Here is an 8,077-nt window from a genome sequence, read left to right on the forward strand (position 1 = left end):
GAGACGGGGGGGGGGGGGGGGGGGGAGAGAGAGAGAGAGAGAGAGAGAGAGAGAGAGAGAGAGAGAGAGAGAGAGAGAGAGAGAGAGAGAGAGGAGGGAGAGAGGGAGAGAGAGAGACCCAGGCAGAGAGACCCAGCCCTGCCTTATATCTAGGGCAGGGGCAAGGGGTGTGGCCAGGTGGATTAGGGACCTCAGGGAAAGGGGAGGTAACTGCCTCCAGGTATGCAGGTTACCCAGGTATCTGGGTAGAGACTTAATGAGGTGGGGGCATCTACATGGAGCCCTCAGGGAGAGGACCTAACGAATAGGGATAGCTTGATTTCTTCCTTGCTGATGTGGATCCCTTTGATGTCCTCCTCTTGCCTTATTGCTATGGCTAGGGATTCCAGCACTATGTTGAAAAGAAGTGGGGAGAGTGGACATCCTTGTCTTGTTCCTGAGTTTAGGGGGAATGATTTAAGTTTCTCTCCATTTAATATGATGTTAGCGTTGGTCTGTTGTATATGGCTTTTATTGTTTTGAGGAATGTTCCATCTATTCCTGTTCTCTCCAGAGCTTTTAATAAGTATGGATGTTGTATTTTTTCAAAGGCTTTTTGGGCATCGACTGAGATAACAATGTTATTCTTGATTTTAGTTCTGTTTATGTGGTGAATTACATTGATTGATTTACGGATGTTGAACCATCCTTGTGCCTGAGGGATGAAGCCTACTTGGTCATGATGTATAATTTTCTTGATCAGTTTCTGGATCCTGTTAGCTAATATTTTATTGAAGAGCTTTGCGTCTGTATTCATTAGTGATATTGGTCTGTAGTTCTCTTTTTTTGTTGGGTCTTTGCCTGGTTTGGGAATGAGTATAATATTAGCTTCGTAGAATGAATTTGGGATTTCTCCCTCTGTTTCTATTTCGTGGAAGAGTTTGAGGAGTATTGGTATTAGCTCCTCACTAAAGGTTTTATAGAATTCGTTGGTGAATCCATCTGGGCCTGGGCTTTTCTTTGTTGGGAGGTTCTTGATTACCCCCTGTATCTCGCTGTAAGTTATTGGTTTATTTAGTTGATTTATTTCTTCTTGGTTCAGTTTGGGCATTTTATACTTCTCTAAGAATTGATCCATTTCTATAAAATTATTGTTTTTTAGTGAGTAGAGGTTCTGGAAATAGTTCCTTATGATTGTTTCAATATTGTGTGTACTTGTTGTAATTTTTCCGGTGGAGTCCCTGATTTTACGTGTATGAGTCTCTTCTCTCCTTTTTTTTGTAAGTCTTGCGAGGGGTCTGTCAATTTTATTTATTTTCTCAAAGAACCAGCTTTTAGTCTTATTTATTTGTTGAATGGTCTTTCTATTTTCAATCAGATTTATCTCTTCTTTAATCTTTGTGATCTTTGCTATGGAAAGATCTGGTTTTCCCCTCGAATGTGAACTCCAACTTCGCTGGATATTTTATCCTAGGTTGGCAGTTGTTGGCCTGTAGAACTTGGATGGTGTTCTTCCACTCTCTTCGCGTGTGGTAGGTTTGTGTGGAGAGGTCTGCTGTTATTCGGATCCTCTTCCCATTGTAGTAAATTTCTTTCTTTGCTTTGGCTGCATTCAAAATTTGCTCTTTATTCTTGAGATCTGAAGTCTTGAATATTATGTGCCTTGGCATGGCTTTTCTGGGGTCTGGCCTGCCAGGTGTCCTATAGGCTTTGGTTACCTGGATGGGGTCCCTTGTGAGATTGGGGAAGTTTTCTGCAATAACTTTATTGAAGATATGTTGAAGCCCTCTGCTCTGGTATTCGGCTCCTTCTATTCCAATTATGTGCAGATTATATCTCTTGTCTTGTCCACTAGATCCTGGATTAGTCTGCCCTGAAGCTTCACCGTTTCTTGGAGTATCGTAATTTTCTGGTTCTTATCGGCTGCATCATCATCCAAGAGAGATATTCTGGATTCCATATAGTCAATTCTTTGTGCTGTGGATTCAATTGCGGAGTTTATGGATGTCGGAGAGCTATTTATGGTTGCCAGATCAGCTCTGGTCTTGGAAATTTCTTCCTTTAAAGTGTATTTTAAATCTATTTTTTCTTGCATTTCACTTCGCAGGATGTTAAGGTCTTCTTTAAGGAGGTTTGCATTGCTACCATTTCTTTCTTGGCTTCCTGGATGTCCTTCAAGACTTCCACTCTAAACTCCTAAAATTGTTTTATGATTTTGTTTCTGAAGCTTTCCATCATTTCTGCTAACATAGCCTCAGTTGATTTTATTCTCCATCTCCTCTTCAGTCGTGCTGCTTTTTGGAGCTGGCGAGTTGGCTTGCCCTTTGATGAACTGTGTTATATTTCTTTGTGATTTGTGCATCTGGAGATCTGTGGGTAGCTTCCCTGGTTTGGTTTTGTGCTGGTTCCTGCTAGTCCATCAGTGGGAGCTTTGTGTCCTGGTGTCCTGGCTCTGGGTTTGGGTTTGGCTGTTGAACCTTGCTGCCCAATGGGTGAGCGTGACCTTCTCGATTGTTGCTGGGGTGGTCACCTCACTGCACTTGGGGGTCGGTAGGTTCTGTGTCTTTCTCTGCGGGACAGTGTCCTGCTGCTGTGTTGTGCTGACCCTAGCGTGCCCCTGGTGGGGGTTTGCTGGTCGCTGATTCAGCGTGGCGTGGAAGCTTTTCTCTTCTTTGGTTCTTTTTTCCACTCTGTATCTTGGTCAGAGGAGCTCACCTCTCAGGCGGTTCGCCCTCCTGTGTGGACCTCTCCGGGGCTGGTGTTGTTGAGGGGCAGCCCACCCACTTGTGTGAAATGCACCAAACTAAGTGGACACGGCCGCTGGAAAGCTCTGCCCTCCTGTGCGGGCGCACCTACCAGAGTGGGCGCTGTCGCCGGAGGCCCCGCCCACCTGTGCGGGGTACACCTACCAGAGCAAGCCCCCGGTTGTTGGGTGTGCTTGCGCCCTCCCGCAAGTCTGCTGTGGGGGGTGGTATGTGTGGGCCCCAGTGGGATCAAGTGTCCGAGAGGCCCAGGCGCCTCAGGTGGGGCTTGCAATGCCTGCCATCCCAGGGCCCCTGTTGGGAAGGGGGCGGTGCGGTGCGGCCGATTCCGGCTCCTCTGCTGCCTTGGTGCTGCTCCGCCCTTCCCCTGCTAACTTCTGTGTCTTCCCAGAGCCTGATGGGATCTTGCCACCTGATTTGGGGGTTCTTTGTTCCCTCGGGGTAGGGAGGGGGGGAGGGAGTTCTAGCTTCTTTGTAGGGTTTGGGTCTCTGATAGCTGGTCTCCCGTTGGGGGAGGGGGCAATGGGGAACTCACTGGTCCTGGATTGTGTGTGTGTCCCGCGCGGCAGTTGGTCCTTCGGGGGTGGAGTGCTGGGGTGTGGCGAAAGGTCATGGTGGTGGCCCCAGCTCTCCCCTTCTGCGCTGCTCAGTTTCCCCGCTGCTCGCGTCCGATCCCGGCAGTGCGGTCCCAAACTTCCCGTCGCCGCCGTGTCTTGGTCCACGCTCTCCCTGGGGTCCGTGGAGTCCCGCTGTCTGGACTCTGCGCTCCCGGTGTGGGTTTTCGGCAGTTGGTCTGCCGTTCATCGGGTCCCCTTTCCCAGCCTGGCCCTATTCGGGCCAGGGTCGGCTGGTGGGGGGAGGATACCCCGGAGATTCTCCGGCTCCGTGCAGGTTATAGGCTCTTCTTTTTTTTGCTCCTTTTTGTTTTCCTGCGTTTCTCCACTGCTTTTGGCTGCTGGTTTTGCTGGGTTCTTGATGGGGTGTTGGGTGTTGGAGTTCCCAGCTCGCTATTCAGTTGGAGCGAGTTGGGGTGCCTCCCTACTGTGGCGGCGCCATCTTCCTCTCTCTTCTTTCTTAATTTAGAAAGATTCAATGGCAAAAAAATACCAAAGCCCTGGAGGCGGCGGCGGCAGCGGTGGTGGAGGCGGCAGTACCTCCTCCAGGCGGCCGCTGCGGTTTCTTTCTCAGGCAGCAGCAGCGCCCCCGCAGGTGTGGTGGTGGTGGTGCACGTCCAGGACTCCCTGGCTTCTTTTTACTCGAGATTAGTACTCTGCCACTTGAGCCACAGCACCATTTCTGGCCATTTTCTGTATATGTGGTGCTGGGGAATCGAACCCAGTGCTTCATGTATACAAGGCAAGCACTCTTGCCACTAGGCCATATTCCCAACCCTTCTTTTTCTTTTTGCCCAAGACTGGAACTAGAATGTGGTACTTGATGCTTTTGCTCTTTGGCTGGTGCTCTACCCACCAAGACACACTTCCAACCCAAAGATTCTGGGGTTGGTTTTGTTATTGTTTTGTACTGGTATTGGGGTTAGAACTCAGGGCCTGGGGCCTCTTGCTTGTCTTCTTCACTCAAAGTGATGCTCTACCACTTGAACAACAACTTCTGGCTTTTTGGTGGTTAACTGAAGATAAGAGTCACATGGTCTTTCCTGCTCAGGCTTGGTTTGAGCCTTAACCATCAGATCTGAGCCTAGTGAGTAGCTAGGATCATGGGCATGAGTTGCCAGAACCCCACTTTGAGTGGGCCTTTTAAAATGTCAATGATCAGCACTGGGCTCAATCACCAGTGAGGAGAAAGACAGGAAGTCTAAAAAGTCTTACCATGAGTGCAATGTATGAACTGTGCTTAATAACAATTCAAACAAACCCAGGGAAATAAAAAAGTATTGGACCTGGCACTGAGATGTACACTCACTGGAGAAGAGTGGATGGGACTAAATTTAATGACTGGACCATTGTAGACATTAGCCAATTGTGTGTGTGTGTGTGTGTGTGTGTGTGTGTGTGTGTGTGTGTGTTGGTAGAGAAAGCCTCGTCTATTCTGGGCAGGTCCTCTACCACTGAACTTCATCCTCAGTCCTGAATTTTTTTTGGTCAGTCCTGGGGCTTGAACTCTGGGCTGGGCACTGTCCCTGATCTCTTCTGCTCAAGGCTAGTGCTCTACTACTTGAGCCACAGAGCCACTTCCGGTTTTCTGGTGGAGATAAGAGTCTCCCAGACTTTCCTGCCTGGGCTGGCTTCGAACTGAAATCCTCAGATCTCAGCCTTCTGAGTAGCTAGTAGCACGAGCCATCAGCACCCAGCTACTTTTGAAATTTTCTATAATTAAAAAAAAAATGGTGGCCAGGCACAGTAGGACATACTTATAACCCCAGCACTCTTGAAGCTAAGGTAGGAGGATGGTAAGTTTGAAGCTAGCCTGGGTTACACAGCAGTCTTTAAAAAAATGTAAAAAAATGGGCTGGGGATATGGCCTAGTGGCAAGAGTGCCTGCCTCATATACATGAGGCCCTGGGTTTGATTCCCCAGCACCACATATACAGAAAATGGCCAGATGTGGCACTGTGGCTCAAGTGGCAGAGTGCTAGCCTTGAGCAAAAAGAAGCCAGGGACAGTGCTCGGGCCCTGAGTCCAAGCCCCAGGACTGGCCAAAAAAAACAAAAAAAAAAGTAAAAAACCAAAAAAGTATATGAAGCCAGGCACCGGTAACTCATGCCTATAACTAGCAACTTGCAAGGCTAGGATCTGAGGATCATGGTTCAAAGCGAGCTGGAGACTCTTATCTCCAATTAGCTACTAAAAAGCAGAAATTGGAGCTGTGACTCAAATAGTAGAGCACTAATCTTGAGCACAAAAGCTCAGGAATAAGCGCCCAGGCCCTGAGTTCAAATTCTGATACCAACAAAACAAAAAGTATATTAAAAACAAACTTAGTTCATGATTCTGTGTTTGTGACCCTGTGTGTGTGTGTGTGTGTGTGTGTGTGTGTGTGTGTGTGTGTGGTGCTAGGCTTAGAACCCAGGACTTCCTGTCTACCACTGAGCTAAAGCCCCAGACCCACTTCCTATGTTTAAAACCCTCCCATGGTTTCTCACTCCACTTCAGACCTCAGATTCTACACCATTCCATGCTCTTTCTTGTAGTTGATTCTCATAAGTGCTCATTCAGCATAGAGTTACTGAATATCTATTATTTGATAAGCCCTGCCTTGATAAGCCTGGATTGTGGGAACAGAGAGAAAAACAAGATAACTAAGCCAGCCATCTGGATGTATCCACCACAGAGTAATGGAGGGAAGGGTGGCTAGGGAAACTTTCTGCTGTGGTAACATTTCAGCGGAGATCTGAAGGGAGGGAGAATCTCCTAAGCAAAGAAATGGAGGGGAAAAAAAAGAAATGGAGGAAGGTCTTTGGGGAGAGAAGGAAGAGCCAGTGCAAAGGCCCTGAGGCATGCCTGAACAATGGAATTTCCAAGAACTGGAAGACCAGAAGACCAGAGTCTGTTAGGACATGGTGGGAAAGAGTACTTGAACACAGCGTGGTCTTTCCTAGCTTGAGGTCTGTTCACATGCTGAACCTTGTACAATTTGATCCTGATAGGTCTATTTAACCACATGTCACCAGAAAGAATATAATATCTGGGCACCAGTGGCTTGCATCTCTAATTTTTTTTTTTTTTGCAGGCTCTGGAGCTGAGCTCAGGGCCTGGGTTCTGTCCCTGAACCTCTTTGTGCTCTACCACTTGAGATACAGCACCACTTCTAGCTTTTTTTTTCTTTTTGGCCAGTCCTGGAGCTTGCACTCACAGCCTTAGCACTGTCTCTGAGCTTCTTTTTGCTCAAGGCTAGCACTCTACCACTTGAGCCACAGCACCACTTCTGGATTTTTCTGTTTATGTGGTACTGAGGAATGGAACCCAGGGTTTCGTGCATGCTAGGCAAGCACTGTACCACTAAGCCACATTCCCAGCCCCATTTCTGGCTTTTTTGAGTAGGTTGTTGGAGATGAGAGTCTCATGGACTTTTCTGCTTGGGGATGACTTCGAACCACAATCCTCAGATCTCAGCCTCCGGAGTAGCTGGGATGACAGGTGTGAGCCACCAGTGCCCTGCTGTATCTGTAATCTTAACTATTTAGGAGGCTAAGATCTGAGGATTCCAGTTCAAAGTCAGCCTGGGCAAAAAAATCTGTGAGAAGGACTGGGAATGTGGCTTAGCGGTAGAGTGCTTGCCTAGCATGCATGAAGGCCTGGGTTTGATTCCTCAGCACCACATAAACAGAAGAGGCCAGAAGTGGTGCTGCAGCTCAGGTGGCAGAGTGCTACCCTTGAGCAAAAGAAGCCAAGGACAGTGCTCAGGCCCTGAGTTCAAGCCCCATGACTGTCAGAAAGAAGGAAGAGAGAAGGAGGAGAAAGAGGAGGAGGAGGAAGAGGAGGAAAAGGAGGAGGAGGAGGAGGAGGAGGAGGAGGAGGAGGAGGAGGAGGAGGAGGAGGAGGAGGAGGAAAGAAAATCTGTGAGACTGCTATCTCCGATTATCCAGAAAAAAACCCAGAAGTGGAGCTGTGGCTCAATTGGAAGAGCACTAACCTTCAGCTAAAATGCTAAAGAACCTAGGACCTGAGTTCAAGCCCCAGGACTGGCACGCACGCGCACACACACACACACACACACACACACAGAGTATTCCCATAATTTATTGAGCACCCCAGTTAAGACAGTGGCAGAGCCAGGCGCTGGTGGCTCACACCTGTAATCCTAGCTACTCAGGAGTCTGAGATCTGAGGATCTCGATTTGAAGCCGGGCTGGGCAGGAAACTCTGTGAGACTCATCTCCAACTAATCACCAGCAAATCGGAAGTTGCACTGTGGCTCAGAGTGGTAGAGCACTAGTCTTGAGTTGAAGAGCTTGGAGACAGCTGCCAGGATGAGTTCAAGCCCCAAGAATGGCAAAACAAAACAGTGGCAGAGGCAAAAGTCCAAACCAGTTGTGTAGGTGCATTTAGTTCCAGAATCCAACTAACTCCACCTAGTAACTTGTGACTCCCAGGTCATCAGGCTGGAGATCCGTCCACGTAGAGGACATTCGCAGGCACTCCGTGGTCATTCCAGCACAGGCGTGGCCTTGCACCGTCACTGCCTGGGCACAATGCCTGGCAGCTTCACACTGGAGCTTAGGCACCAGAGAATGGACCCGGGCACTCTGGGCCAGACAGGGCAGGCCCAGGAGGAGGAGATGGGGGAGGGGCCTGGGAATGTTGAGCCACCCAATGGTGAAGCGAGCCAGAGCGCTCTGGAAATACCTTGCCTTTCACTGGCTGCCAGCTTACCCC

The sequence above is a fragment of the Perognathus longimembris genome, chromosome 20 (assembly GCF_023159225.1).
Source record: "Perognathus longimembris pacificus isolate PPM17 chromosome 20, ASM2315922v1, whole genome shotgun sequence".
NCBI lineage: Eukaryota > Metazoa > Chordata > Mammalia > Rodentia > Heteromyidae > Perognathus > Perognathus longimembris.